This window comes from Anastrepha obliqua, chromosome 6 (assembly GCF_027943255.1).
Source record: "Anastrepha obliqua isolate idAnaObli1 chromosome 6, idAnaObli1_1.0, whole genome shotgun sequence".
NCBI classification, from domain to species: Eukaryota; Metazoa; Arthropoda; class Insecta; order Diptera; family Tephritidae; genus Anastrepha; species Anastrepha obliqua.
Window position 1 is genome coordinate 12539930 of NC_072897.1, and position 16084 is coordinate 12556013.

The 16084-nt window shown below is 33.9% G+C and overlaps 1 non-coding gene and 1 pseudogene across 1 annotated transcript; both read right to left on the minus strand.

The window, feature by feature from the left end:
- Nucleotides 1-1950: 1950 nt before the first annotated feature.
- Nucleotides 1951-2132, minus strand: LOC129251107 (U2 spliceosomal RNA; annotated as a pseudogene).
- A 741-nt stretch (nt 2133-2873) lies between these two features.
- LOC129251113 (U2 spliceosomal RNA) lies at nt 2874-3068 on the minus strand. The gene has a single exon (XR_008582921.1). It is a non-coding gene; the product is annotated as a U2 spliceosomal RNA (small nuclear RNA).
- Between the last annotated feature and the right edge of the window lie 13016 nt (nt 3069-16084).

The window sequence follows — 16084 nt, forward strand, 5'->3', positions numbered from 1 at the left end:
GAATCTAAGTCGCATTAACTCGCGACTGTCGCACAGTTAGAAGACATATTTACATACATATAAGGGTGGATACATACATACGGAGCCGCGGTCACTCGACATGACAAAAATTCAAGATTTATCAAATATTGGCAAATAATTCCACGCGAAATATTCCAATATTGACTATTTTCGAATGGTCGCGAAAATTGGCATATGGGCGGCTCGTTTTATGAATGAAATTGAAATATGAGCTCGAACTTATGAATGAACTTTTTGCAGAGAACGTTAAATACAGAGAATTCTCACGAGCTACGAATAGTGTGAATTGACAAAAATGAAGTCTAACCGCTGCCGGGGTGTGGTGAAACTTTTAACAGAGATGTTTTACAGCGATTTCTCCTTTAGCATATTGGCCCTGCACAGTTTTTGGCTTCTGTAGGAAATCAAATTGACCAATAGCCGACGGTATTTTGCAAAGTATTTGCTTGTGCATTTTTATGTTCCCTTGATAAACGAAAATTTATTCAATTTGTATTTTCAGACAAAGGTGATGAAGAAAAAATGATTGAATATTCATTATATGCGCCAGCATTTCAAATCAAAGTAACTTTAATATTTTGATTTAATTTACCTCTCACATTTTGGTATGTGCGTTTTAGTAAATTTAAAACTAAGCAAATTTGATGAAAATTTTTACTAATTTTTTGAGTCGAAATTAATTCATAGCATACAAGTGTTTTGGGTATATCGACATATGTATTGACATTTGAGTATGCATTTATTTGTTCCTTTGGCAAACCAATTTTTGAAGTGAAAACTTCTTTAGAATCGTTGGGAGTGATTTGAGAAAAAGTGAAACGAAAAAAGCGACACTCTTGGCTACGAATATTACATATAAACGTAACTTTTAGGCCAGCGCCGACAGCATGGCGCGATAGCCGAGCGGCTAGCAATGTGAGCTTCCGATCCAAAATTCTTGGTTCGAATCACAAGAAAAAAAAAATGTTTATACAGTTATTTTATTTTATTTTATGATATGTTTATGAGGAGCTTTTTTTCATGGCAGAAATACACTCGGTGTTTTGCCATTGCCTGCTGAGGGGTGAGCGCTATCAGAAAAATAGTTTTCCTTAATTTTGGTGTTTTCACCGAGATTCGAACTGACGTTCTCTCTGTGAATTCTGAATAGTAGTCACGCACCAACCCATTCGGCTACGGCGTTTGTTTAATTTTACTGATGCAAAAATGAGGAAAAATATATGAATAAAGTTTGCTTACTGTTTACACATTTTCCAAAGGGGACGGAGAACCAAAAAAAAAGTCGATTTTCAAACAAATACGAGTGCATATGTGTAATTGTGTTAGAGTTTCGGTCACGCCCCAGCAAAACCTGCGTGCATATGTGTTTGTAACATTCAAAAAAATGTAATTGTGTTAGAGTTTCGGTCACGCAGGTTTTTCTGGGGACGCTCATAATATATTAGCAACCGCGTGTGTATTTTTATATTCGTAAATATTTTCATTTTTAAATATTTACCGCAATTATGCCGAAAAATAATACAGAAAAGTGTCGTGAGTATCAACAGAAAAAAAAAATACAGTCTAACGGTTAGACGGGATAGAAGTGAAACCTTCCGTAAGACAAACTGAGAGAGAATAAGACGAAAGCAGCATTAGGAGCGGGATAATTATAGGTTCATTATAATATTGCTCTAAAGTTCATATTTTATTTTCTTCATTTTATTTTATTCATCCTCAATGTTTTCAATTTCAACAAATGATACGAGTGGCTTATGATAGATAAAATATGATACAAATGCTTTGGTTTCGATGTTGTCAAAAAAAATACCCAAACGGACCGAAGAAACAGACTTACAAATTTCTTCCATTTTCGTCTACTTGTATTCATATAAAAATTTATGTCTCTTCCCACCAAAGCTAAATGTATTTGTATATTTCTTCTTGTATTTATTCAAGGCCGAAATCCCGGCGGTACTGCAATACCGGGCCAACCCCTGACAGAGGTGGAGCAAGCTCCTAAAACACTCCGCCCATTTCCAAAAATCAGTTTAATATTTGTTGTCCTCCGATGGAGGATCTATCAGATGTTAAACTACACTTTGATCTTAGCCATAAGGCCGAGAAGCGATAACCATACACAACCAACAAACTACCTTGTCATTACATTTTCTAATAAACCTTTTGAGAATTACACGCTCACAAAAATTAATGTACGAAATATTTATACCGATTCACTTAAACACGGCGAGCTGTTTGATTCATGTTCGTGCCTGTGTATGTGCATTTGTGCGTTCATATCGCCACAGTGCATGACTACCAGCCTTGGCTGAGCACAGTAAGAAAATGTATTCGAGCGTATATATGTATGTATGTACGTTAGTGTGTTTGTACGATTGTGCTCTGCGCTCAGCTTTGTGTCGATTTTACTGTGCGCTGCGCAGGTTAGGGTATTCTTGCAGAATTTAAAGATGATTCACACACTGTCGACCGACTGGGTACAGTTGTCACAAGTGATGATATTTATAATTTTTATATGAAAAATCAAGGCGAATCTTTTGGAGGTGGTAGCAATAACACAGCTGATTTGTTATTTTTTTCTTCCGCCGTGTACATTTGCATGTCAACACAAAATTGAATTAAGAAACGTTTTACTTAGCTTAGTGTATGAATTCACCTTGGAAAAAATTCAATTTTCTTCTATAATCAATTTTAATAAAAAAAACTGTTTTGAATAAATAATCAGAAATGTCCTACAATGCAAATTTCAAAAAAAAAAAAAAAAAATCCATTTTCGTCTACTTGTATTCATATAAAAATTTATGTCTCTTCCCACCAGAGCTAAATGTATATTAGTATATTTCTTCTTGTATTTATTCAAGGTCGAAATCTCGGCGGTACTGCAATACCGCGCCAACCCGTGGCAGAGGGGGAGAGCAAGCCCCTAAAACACTCCGCCCATTTCCAAAAATCAGTTTAACATTTGTTGTCCTCCGATGGAGGATATATCAGATGTTAAGCTGATAAGAACAGATATCACACTACCTAGTCAATAGATTTTAAATAATAAACCTAATAAACCTTTTGAGAATTACACGCTCACAAAAATTATTTATATCAACATATAATATAACGCTTCGTAACTAAATAACTTTTAGGCCAGCAACGACAGCATGGAGCGGTAGCCGAGCGACTAGCAATGTGAGCTTCCGATCCAAAATCCTTGGTTCGAATCACAAGAAAAAATAAAAGTTATTTTTATTTAGTTCGTCGCTACGTTTATATCAACATATAATATAACGCTTCGTAGCCAAGTTGGTCGCTTTTTTCGTTTCACTTTTCCTCAAATCACTCCCAACGATTCTAAAGAAGTTTTCACTTCAAAAAATCAATAAATAGCATCACGGAATTCATTCACGAAAATTTAATAAAGTATACACCAGAAGTATCGCGGATACTTAGAAAAGATTACAATAAAGTTCCAATGATTTTAAGTGGCGATTTTAATGTAAATTTTGCATTGGACACAGCGGTTCCTTTAATTGACGTTCTCAATACAACATTCAATTTAAAAATGTGTAACAATCGCACTGAATCGACAACACGATCAAAAACAACCATTGACGCGGTATTTCAAAGATATGTTGACAACATCGAAACCAAAGCATTTGTATCATATTTTATCTATCATAAGCCACTCGTATCATTAGTTGAAATTGAAAACATTGGGGATGAATAATAATAAAATGAAGAAAATAAAATATGAACTTTATAGCAATATTATAATGAACCTATAATTATCCCGCTCCTAATGCTGCTTTCGTCTTATTCTCTCTCAGTTTGTTTTACGGAAGGTTTCACTTCTATCGAGTCTAACCGTTAGACTGGTATTTTTTTTTTTTAATTTAGATTTTATTACAGGGAATAATAATATACATACATTTGTATGTATGCATTTTCTAGATAGTATAAAACTTTAAAATAAATAAAGGAAAACTTCAAAGAAACGTATTTGCATATATGGGACAACTAAGTTCAATTGCATCTTTATTAAATATAGTGTTGCACGCATATTTGTGCACTGAAGCAACATGACCTACCTCACGAGCATCGCCTTATATTTCATGTAAATAACCTAATGATCAAATTCCTGCCTCACAAATGCTAAAAAAAATTTCTTTTGAATATTCATGTACATATTTGTATGTGCGTATGTACACTTGGTGCCCATATCCCTTCAAACAAATCAAAAAATTCTGTATACAAAACGCTTCATTACCAGGCACACAGGAAGATGACATATGCAAATATAAATATGTGAATGGAATTCAAGCAAAACAAGTTAATAATATACAAGCAAATATACAAGTTAATAATTAAAATATTCACCTTCATAAAGTTCAATACCCCTGGTCGCAATTCAATTGCTGACACAAGTTTTTCATTTTAATAAATTTCAATACTTCTTGTCGCAATTCAATTGCTGACACAACAATTGCTGACACAGTTCCGCTCGCTCCAAATTTAATTATTTTAACCCAAAGTGCTGACGACCTAAAATAAGCTCACGTTGCATTCAACGTGATGATTGCTGCTTGATAGGTTAATATAAAGTAGATAGTAAATAAAAATGTAATAATTAGTATTAATAATAAAGTCCGATCAAGAAGACGTAGTCTTCCGGCAAATAATAATTTATTAACAAAAGATATTGTGGACATAGTCCACTCTTTTTGAATAAAATAAAGATATAGAGGACATAGTCCTCTCTTTTTTAAAATAAATAAAATTAACAAGTATTTTATTAATTGGCGCCCGAGCAGCCTGGTATAAAAAATATACCACGGAACCTAAGCCTGTACGCGTCCGTCCGCAGGCACCCGTTCGTTTAGTGTATTGCAAATGAATCCTTAGTAGTGACAAACAAAACGGAAAAAATTCATGCAGTCGGAACGGTTTTAAACTAAGTAAATTTAGTGATAATAAAAAATAAAAAAAAAATCATCATAAACTTTTAAATAAAACGCGTTATTTGGTGTGAAGAATAGAACTATTCAATATAAACGCAGTGCGTTCTAATTTAAATAAACAATTGAAAAATCAACTTAAAAAAAAACAACAATACCAACAACAACACCAAGGACAACAACAACAACACCAAGAACTACACCAAGAACAACAACACTAACAACCAGCAGCAGCACAACATCAATAAGGTCATCGGCAGTTCTAATTATTGTGTAATTTAAAATATATTAATTTTTTATTTTTAAGAAATATTATAGGGAAAAATAATCTTACCTTAGTAAAAAATAAATAAAAATATAGTAAAAAGAAAGAAAAACAATTTTTTTCCCAACAAAGATTTTTTTTTAAATACTATGGCTAATCCTAACAACATAATAAGACCACCTATCCTTAATAATCCTAGCCCCGACCCAATACCAAAACCATCAGTACGGCCACAAAGTTTTCAAATAAATGCCGAATTAGAAAATATGATAGCTTCCATTTGTGCACAACAGTGTAGGAGTATTGTGCAGTCTATAATAAACCCCAACGCGGACATAAATTACGGAAATGACCAAACCATAGAGGAAAGATATAGGGAAAACTTAAACGACTTGGACAAAATTCCAGACATAGTAAGAAGTTTGAGAGAATTTTCTGGAAACCCATCCGAATTTAACTCCTGGAAAAAAAGTGTCGACAGGGTATTACAAATCTACAACTCAATGAGGGGAACTCCAAAATTCTATGGAATCCTAAGCGTAATTAGAAATAAAATAGTAGGGAATGCAGATATTGCATTAGAATCGTACAATACACCTCTGGACTGGAATAGAATAGTAAGATGTTTGACCCTACATTACGCCGATAAACGTGACTTAGGTACACTGGAGTACCAAATGACCTCACTTATCCAGGGAAGAAATAGTATTCAAATTTTTTATCAACAAGTCTACTCGCATCTATCCTTGATCCTAAACAAAATTGGTTGCATGGAAATGGGACAAGAGTCTTTGCGACTTTTGACTCAAACATATCGAGACAAAGCTCTCGATACTTTTATAAGAGGCTTAAACGGAGATCTACCGAGACTCCTAGGCATTCGTGAACCTTCAGATCTTCCACAAGCACTACATCTTTGCTTGAAGTTAGAAAACCAACATTATAGGTCAGAATACGCGAATAAACACCAAAACCACAAACATCGTCAACAACCACCACTTCCTTCAACGCGTAACTTGAACACGCAAAATTATAACAGACCATTTTACCCGGAATTAACGTTTCAACACCCTACCAAATATAGTACCCCTATGAACAGTATGCAACAAAATACATTTTAAAATCAACCGCTTTTCCCTCACCATAACCCCCAACCTGCGTTCCAACCGCATCACCAAATGCGACAACAATTCCAGTTTTAACCAACAAGACCGACAGCACCTAAACCCCAACGATCTGAACCAATGGAGGTTGATCAGTCGATACAAACAAGAAATATTAACTACCAAAACAGACCCCGTCAAATGATGCAACTGCAAGGCAAAAGACCTGCATCAATGAATCACGTCCCACCACCATTTAAACAACAATGAAATTTTCACGTACAAACTAAACAGCAAAATGTTGACAATTCAATAGAATCTGAAGAATTTCAACCCGAAAATTACGAAGACAACTACTACCAGCAACTGCAAAACGAAGATATTGAAAACTACGTTGAATCCTTAGATCAACAGGATCAACAATATGGAATACCTACCCAAGATCTGACTGATATTCATTTTTTAGGCTGACGTATTCTTCGCTTCCATATTTCGAATGTAAGGCGAAGAATGGTCAAATTTTAAAAATTTTAATAGACACAGGGTCTAATAAAAATTATATTCAATCATCTCTCGTTAACAATCCTAAACAAAACGAAAAAATTTTTTTTGCCAACTCAGTTTCTGGCGACATTAAAATCACGCATCATACATTCGCGAATCTGTTTAATTTACCCAATCATCCTATTAAATTTTATATTTTACCTTCTTTAAAATCATTTAATGGTATTTTAGGCCATGACAGCTTACAGGAACTAAATGCTATAATTCATATTAAGGAAAAATACATATTAATAAATAAAAAAATCAAAATTAAAATTCACCAACAAATTTCCCAATCCGTAAACAAAATGGAATTTAGAACTAGTCATATGGACGAAGTTCAAAAATCTCAATTAGAAGAAATTATAAATAACCATCCCAATTTATTCAAAGACCCTAATAAAAAACTTACATTTACTTCTCGAATCAAAGGAGAAATTCGAACCACATCTGACTCACCGATATATTGCAAATCATATCCTTATCCCATGGCACTTAAAGACGAAGTTGGAAAACAAATAAATGAACTTTTAAGCGATGGTATAATCAGGCCTTCTAGATCACCTTATAATGCACCCGTCTGGATTGTCCCGGAAATTAATGAAGTTCTCGCAAATTTAGGGAAAAATAAGTACTTTTCAGTGGTAGACCTTAAAAGTGGTTTTCACCAAATTCCTCTAAAAGAATGCGACATAGAAAAAACCGCATTCTCAGTCAATAACGGAAAATTTCAATTCGTCCGACTTCCATTCGGATTAAAAAACTCGCCATCAATTTTCCAACGTACTTTAGATGATGTTTTAAGGCATCACATAGGTAAAATATGTTATGTCTACATAGATGACATAATTATATTTTCCAAATCCGAAAGAGAAACTTCGAAAATCTATATAAAATATTCGAAACATTAGAATCCGCAAACTTCAAAATACAACTAGACAAGTGTGAATTTTTAAAAACAGAAATTGAATTTCTAGGTTTTATTGTAGGAACTGAAGGAATAAAAGCTAACAAACAAAAAGTAGAAGCAATAGCCCAACTACAACCCCCAAAAACTCTAAAAGATTTGAGAAGCTTTCTAGGCATGTCAGGTTATTATAGGCGTTTCATACAAGATTACGCCAAACTTGCTAAACCCCTGACATCCCTTTTAAGAGGGGAGGAAGGACGCATCTCAAAAAATGCCTCCAAGAATACAAAAATATCTTTAGATCAAAATGCTCTGGATGCTATTCAAAAATTAAAAAATTCGTTAGTCTCATGACATAATTCTCTCTCATCCCGACTTTGAAAAATGTTTCGAGTTAACGACAGATGCTTCCGACTACGCAATAGGCGCAGTTTTATCTCAAAACAAAAAACCTATAACACTCCTTTTCCGAACACTGAGTAAAACCGAAGAAAATTATGCCACAAATGAAAAGGAAATGTTGGCTATAATTTGGGCATTAAATTCACTGAGAAATTATCTGTACGGATCCCGAAAGGTAATCATATTCACAGACCACCAACCTTTAACATATGCTCTTAGTAGTAAAAACACTAAGAGCAAAATGAAGAGATGGAAAGCCATCTTAGAAGAATACGATTATGAACTCAGATATCAACCCGGTAAAACAAACGTGGTAGCAGATGCACTATCTAGGCCACCACAGATAAACTAAATGACAGCGACCCAACATAGCGACGAAAGTTCATCAGACAATAAAATACCAGCAGTGGAATGTCCTATAAACGCCTTCAAAAACCAAATTCATATTTTAATAGACAAGCATGATAACTACAAATTTGAAATTCCCTTTCCAACTTATCACAGGCATATAATAAAAAAACCGCAATATACCAGAAATATATTAATTTCAATTCTAAAAAAATATCTTAATCCTAGCGTAATTAATGGACTACTTACTACCGAGCCAATCATGGGAATAATTCAAGAAGCTTATTCTGAATATTTCATAAATTACAAAATTAGATTCACACAGTCACAGGTCAAAGAAATAACTAAGGATGTAGAACAAGAAGAGGTCTTAATCAAGGAACACAGAAGAGCCCACAGAGATGCTAAGGAAAATAGAGAGCAAATAAAAAAAATTTTTTATTTCCCAAAAATTACGGAAAAATCCAATAGAATTGTTAAAAATTGTCAAATTTGCAGAGAACAAAAATACGATCGTCGTCCTAATAAACCACAATTCCAACCCACACCAATTCCACAAAATCGTGGAGAAATCGTCCACATTGATATTTACTCCACCGAAGGAAACCTCGTACTAACAGCAATAGACAAATTTTCGAAATACGCTTTAGTCAAAATTCTAAAGTCTAGGGCAATAGAAGATATTAAGGAACCATTAAAAGAAATCGTTTTAGCTTTTGGCATCCCTAAGTCCATAGTCATAGATAATGAAAAGTCTCTAAATTCCGTATCAATAAATTTTCTTCTTAAAGATCAATTTGGCATCGAAATCTACACTACACCACCATACTCTAGCTCTGTTAATGGTCAAATAGAAAGATTTGACTCAACCCTTTCAGAGATTATGAGATGCTTAAAACCAGACAAACTTCACACTACTTTTCACGATTTACTTACCAGAGCAATACACGAGTATAACAGGTCGATTCACTCCACCACCGGCAAAAAACCGATAGATATATTTTTTAACAGAAATTCAAGTAATGATCCAAAAAAAGCAATTTTGGACAAGCAAGAAATCATCAATCGTTTAACAGAAAAACAGAAACAGGACTTAAACTACCATAATCAGAATAGGCGCGAAATAAAAATGTATTTACCAGGAGAAGAAATTTTTGTCAAAGTTAACAAGAGACTAGGATCAAAACTAACTCCTAGGTATAAAAAGGAAATAGTCAAAGAAGATAGAAACTCAACTGTTTTAACAATGACAGGCAGAATTGTCTATAAAAATAATATTAAAGGAAAATAAATTACCTTTAGAGATTGTGTTTAACCTTTGTAAAAACTGAAGTTCAAATTTTGGATTACACTTCTTCGTATGTCGTGACAATTAATAGAGGTACAGCATCCAATATCCATATCCAATACCCACAATTTTATCCAACAAAACATCCCAAATCATCATAACCTGTATCCCATCCTTATCCACGAATTAAGCCTTACCGAAAATATTTTAGAAAATATAACACCCACTATAAAAAATAAGAGAGCAATAAATGCCATAGGTACTATTTGGAAATATGTCGCAGGATCTCCAGATCACGACGACTTTGAAATAATAGCTGGTAATATAAATGATCTAAACAAAAATAATAATAAACAAGTGTACGTAAATGAAGCTTTTAATAAAAGATTAAAAAATCTAACAGAGATAATAAATCAAATTTCTAATGTAATAAGAAAAGATGTATTATTAGAAAACGAAATAGTTATAAACCTACAAAATAGAGTAAGACTAGTTAAAGAAGAGTTAATAAATATTCAAAATGGAATCGAGTGAGCGAAGCTTGGAATCGTCAACCCATTAATATTAGATAAAAAAGAAATTGAAATTGCTACAAGTAAAATTAGAGAAGAAAATATTGTTTTTGTGAGCCCCGAAGAGGCACTCCAATTTGCCAAAGTATCTGTCTTATACAGTATTAATAAAAAAATATTTTATTTGGTTAAGATTCCCTTAACAAAAAAGGAAACCTAAGAAAACCTAATTTTAAGACCAGTAAAAAGAAAAAACTCTGTAATCAATTTAGAATTTAAGCAGATTTAAAAAAATGACAACACAACATGGCTATTTATGTCGATAAAACGCGGAGAAATATATCTGGAACACTTCTTATTAAATTTCATAATAGCAGTATTAAAATTAACAATAGGACTTTTAGTAATATAGAAGCCTCACCTTTACAAATCATCCCCGCATTAATGCAGCCCGCTCCTTTTGAAAGCGACCATATTAATTTCCTATCACTTGAAGCTCTTAATGAATTACAGATTAATAATACGGAAGTAATTTCAACTATTCGGAAACATTTCAAAATTGGAGGATGGTCAATCTCTGTTATTCTCAGTCTAATTATCATTTCCATAGCATGCTTACGATTTGTCTTTAAAAATACAAAAAAAATAATTGTTTGGGAACCTCAAATTCCACACACTAATAACGAGCCTCATGTGACAATGAGTGTGCAACATTGGGCTGAATCCCATAAACCAATAGCATTAGAAGCTCCTATCAAACCACCAAGATTGAACAATATTCCGTTTTTTTAAATGATTGCGGACAATCAATTTAGAAGGGAGGAGTTAATAATTAAAATATTCACCTTCATAAAGTTCAATACCCCTGGTCGCAATTCAATTGCTGACACAAGTTTTTCATTTTAATAAATTTCAATACTTCTTGTCGCAATTCAATTGCTGACACAACAATTGCTGACACAGTTCCGCTCGCTCCAAATTTAATTATTTTAACCCAAAGTGCTGACGACCTAAAATAAGCTCACGTTGCATTCAACGTGATGATTGCTGCTTGATAGGTTAATATAAAGTAGATAGTAAATAAAAATGTAATAATTAGTATTAATAATAAAGTCCGATCAAGAAGACGTAGTCTTCCGGCAAATAATATTTTATTAATAAAAGATATAGTGGACATAGTCCACTCTTTTTGAATAAAATAAAGATATAGAGGACATAGTCCTCTCTTTTTTAAAATAAATAAAATTAACAAGTATTTTATTAATTTACACATATGCATGTACATACAACCGCACACACAGGGCACTCACTTTATTCCTCAAAATGTGTACAGTGAGTCACAGTCAAAGTGAGCCACACTTCCTAGTCATCAGATTTAGTAGAAATTTGTTTAAAAATACCACAGATTGGAAAAAAGGTTTATGTGTTTTTATTGTTTGAATATTAGCTTCAATAATTCATCGCTTACATGAAGAACTTTCTTTGTTTATTATAAAAAAATGAAGAAAAACTAAAATAATTCACAAATCTATCTCACAGTGAAAGTGAGCCACCTTAGCTGAATTGAACTTAAATAACAAATTAATACTTTGTTGGGCCACCTTTGTTGGAAATAACGGCTTTTAGACGTCGGGGCATTGATTCTAATAACTTACAGGTATATGTGGAAGCAATTGCACGCCACTCGTCTTGTAAGGCATCTAAAAGACTTTGTTTTGAAGAAATGCTATGTTTCCGCAGGTTTTGGTCAAGACGGAACCATAAGTTTTCAATTATATTTATATCTGGAGACTGCGGTGGTACTTCCAATACGTGGGAGCAGTTATATAATAGATATTCCCGCGCAACAAACGACTTGTGCTTAGGATCATTGTCCTGGTAAAAATAGAAGTCGCCTTCGATCCCTAGTTTTTCGACACTTGGCTTAAGATTTTGCTTCAAAACGTCTATATAAACGTATTTATCCATTATGCCTGGAATATGTTGAAGATTTCCAGTTCCACCACCTGCCATGCAGCCCCAAACCATGACGGAGCCACCGCCGTGCTTCATACTGGGAGTTAGGTTTTTCGCCTTACCATCTTCTTACCGTCAGAGCCAAATAAGTTAAATTTACTTTCGTCTGTAAAGAGAACCTACAAAAATATTATTATAGCCTCTACGTTGCATTATACCGTTATAAACCTTTTGCCAGAAACTCATATCCTTGTAGACATATTTCAGCGCAAACTCCAACCTTTTTTTTCGATTTTTGCTGCTAATAAATGGCTTGTTTCTGGCCGTACGACCATTATAACCATGCTTTCTGAGAACTCTTCTTACAGTTTCGGGGTTAACGTGGATATTTAGCTGCTCCTCAACCATCTTCGTCAATTTCGGAGCACTAAGATGAGGATTTTTCTTCACTTCCCGCAAAATTAATGCCTCGTCCCTTTCTGAAAACGCCTTTTTTTTTGCTTTCTTTCTGCTTGTTTCCTACTCTTCCTCCTCTAGTAAAGCAATGTATGATGTGCTGGACAGTTCCTCGACTTTTATTCACATATTCCGCAATTTTTCTTTGGGATTTCCCTTTTTTAAAAAGATCAATTACTAACTGTCTAATTTCAACACTTGTTTGTCGACCCATCTTTATAACCCGCTTGATAATAAACAACTTAAACACTAAGAATAAGATGCAAGCGAAAATTAATATCCAAAAATACATATCCCGTTATTTTAAAAGAAACAATGTTAGGTGGCTCACTTTGAGTGTGACGTTAGTTTGTGCGTTTGTTTTTGATCTTCATTATTACTCTTACTTCGGCAGCAAACAAACAGAAAAAATACAGTTAGATTACACAAGCATTCTCACTTGATAAAGTTGACAAAAACTAATGGGTGTTTGAAAGTATTTACAAAAGTTGTTTAATCAAATATCTTCAAGGAATTGGTGGCTCACTTTGACTGTGACTCACTGTATGTCGTTCAAAGCTAAAATTCTATGCCTAGCGACTACAAGAACAAAATTCAGTCATAGATGCAGGCGTAGCGGCCACTGAATCAAAATCCTCTATAGAAAACGCTTCATTACCAGGCGCACAGGAAGATGGCATATGCAAATGTAAATTTGTGGATTTATATATAATACATTTGCGCATATGTATATGCTGTGTGTGTGTATGCTCACAAGCCACAGCTCAAAATAAAACGGTAAAACTTCTCAAGAAATCCAGCGCGCATTCAAAGGCGCAGCGCACATTCATATGGCCTCTGGCAACGATACAGCATGCTTGACTGCGCTTTGTATGTGTTAGTGCAGTCGGGTGGCGTCGTGTCACACATACTTGTTGTCGGTAAAAATCAAAAATTTTAGATATTAGCGTCAAGCACCCGACACGCACACATATAAAGTTCTTGTCAAACAATGCTTGACCGTGACCAGAGGCCAATAGGCACAACATTGTATGTACAGTAACCTTGACATGTTTACAGGCACCTTCAAAGGCTCTGATTTCAGAGTAAGGTGCTAACTTTGCAGATATATGCATAGGTTTTGTGCACTTTTTATCAATTCAAGAACTACATACGTAAAGTAATCTACTAAATAACTGTTTGCCTACTATCAATTAACATAAAATAATTGTTTACAAATTTTCTCTTAGTATTAAAATGTTCGAATCACACCTTTTTTTTAAGCTACTTGTTTTCTTCTGCAACTTACTGTATGCTCATGCGCGGACTTGACGCACAGCAGCTGCGGCTGTCGAGCATTTAGAAAGACATATTTACATACATATATTGATGCATACATACATATGTATGCACGATGTCGCGGGCACTCGACTTGACAAAAATTCAAGATTTATCAAATACATATTGGCAAATAATTCTACGCGAAACATTCTAATATTGACTATTTTCGAATTGTCGAGAAAATTGACATATGGGCGGCTCGTTTTATGAATGCAATTGAAATATGAGCTCGAACTTATGAATAAACTTTTTGCAGAGAACGTTAAATATAGAGAGTTCTCACGAGTTACGAATAGTGTGAATTGTCAAAAATGAAGTCTAACCGCCGCCGGGGTGTGGTGAAACTTTTAACAGAGATGTTTTACAGCGATTTCTCCTTTAGCATATTGGCCCTGCACAGTTTTTGGCTTCTGTAGGAAATCAAATTGACCAATAGCCGACGGCATTTTGCAAAGTATTTGCTTGTGCATTTTTATGTTCCCTTGATAAACGAAAATTTATTCAATTTGTATTTTCAGACAAAGGTGATGAAGAAAAAATGATTGAATATTCATTATATGCGCCAACATTTCAAATCAAAGTAACTTTAATATTTTGATTTAATTTACCTCTCACATTTTGGTATGTGCGTTTTAGTAAATTTAAAACTAAGCAAATTTTATGAAAATTTTTACTAATTTTTTGAGTCGAAATTAATTCATAGCATACAAGTGTTTTGGGTATATCGACATATGTATTTACATTTGAGTATGCAAACCAATGTTTTTTTTAAATTTACATTTTATTACAGGGAATAATAATATACATACATTTGTATGTATGCATTTTCTAGATAGTATAAAACTTTAAAATAAATAAAGTAAAACTTCAAAGAAACGTATTTGCATATATGGGACAACTAAGTTCATGAGCATACAGTAAGTTGCAGAGCATACAGTAAGTTGCAGAAGAAAACAAGTAGCTTAAAAAAAGGTGTGATTCGAACATTTTAATACTAAGAGAAAATTTGTAAACAATTATTTTATGTTAATTGATAGTAGGCAAACAGTTATTTAGTAGATTACTTTACGTATGTAGTTTTTGAATTGATAAAAAGTGCACAAAACCTATGCATATATCTGCAAAGTTAGCACCTTACTCTGAAATCAGAGCCTTTGAAGGTGCCTGTAAACATGTCAAGGTTACTGTACATACAATGTTGTGCCTATTGGCCTCTGGTCACGGTCAAGCATTGTTTGACAAGAACTTTATATGTGTGCGTGTCGGGTGCTTGACGCTAATATCTAAAATTTTTGATTTTTACCGACAACAAGTATGTGTGACACGACGCCACCCGACTGCACTAACACATACAAAGCGCAGTCAAGCATGCTGTATCGTGGCCAGAGGCCATATGAATGTGCGCTGCGCCTTTGAATGCGCGCTGGATTTCTTGAGAAGTTTTACCGTTTTATTTTGAGCTGTGGCTTGTAAGCATACATACACACAGCATATACATATGCGCAAATGTATATAAATTCACAAAATTTACATTTGCATATGCCATCTTCCTGTGCGCCTGGTAATGAAGCGTTTTCTATAGAGGATTTTGATTCAGTGGCCGCTACGCCTGCATCTATGACTGAATTTTGTTCTTCTAGTCGCTAGGCATGGAATTTTAGCTTTGAACGACATACACATTTTGAGGAATAAAGTGAGTGCCCTGTGTGTGCGGTTGTATGTACATGCATATGTGTAAATTAATAAAATACTTGTTAATTTTATTTATTTTAAAAAAGAGAGGACTATGTCCTCTATATCTTTATTTTATTCAAAAAGAGTGGACTATGCCCACTATATCTTTTATTAATAAATTATTATTTGCCGGAAGACTACGTCTTCTTGATCGGACTTTATTATTAATACTAATTATTACATTTTTATTTACTATCTACTTTATATTAACCTATCAAGCAGCAATCATCACGTTGAATGCAACGTGAGCTTATTCTAGGTCGTCAGCACTTTGGGTTAA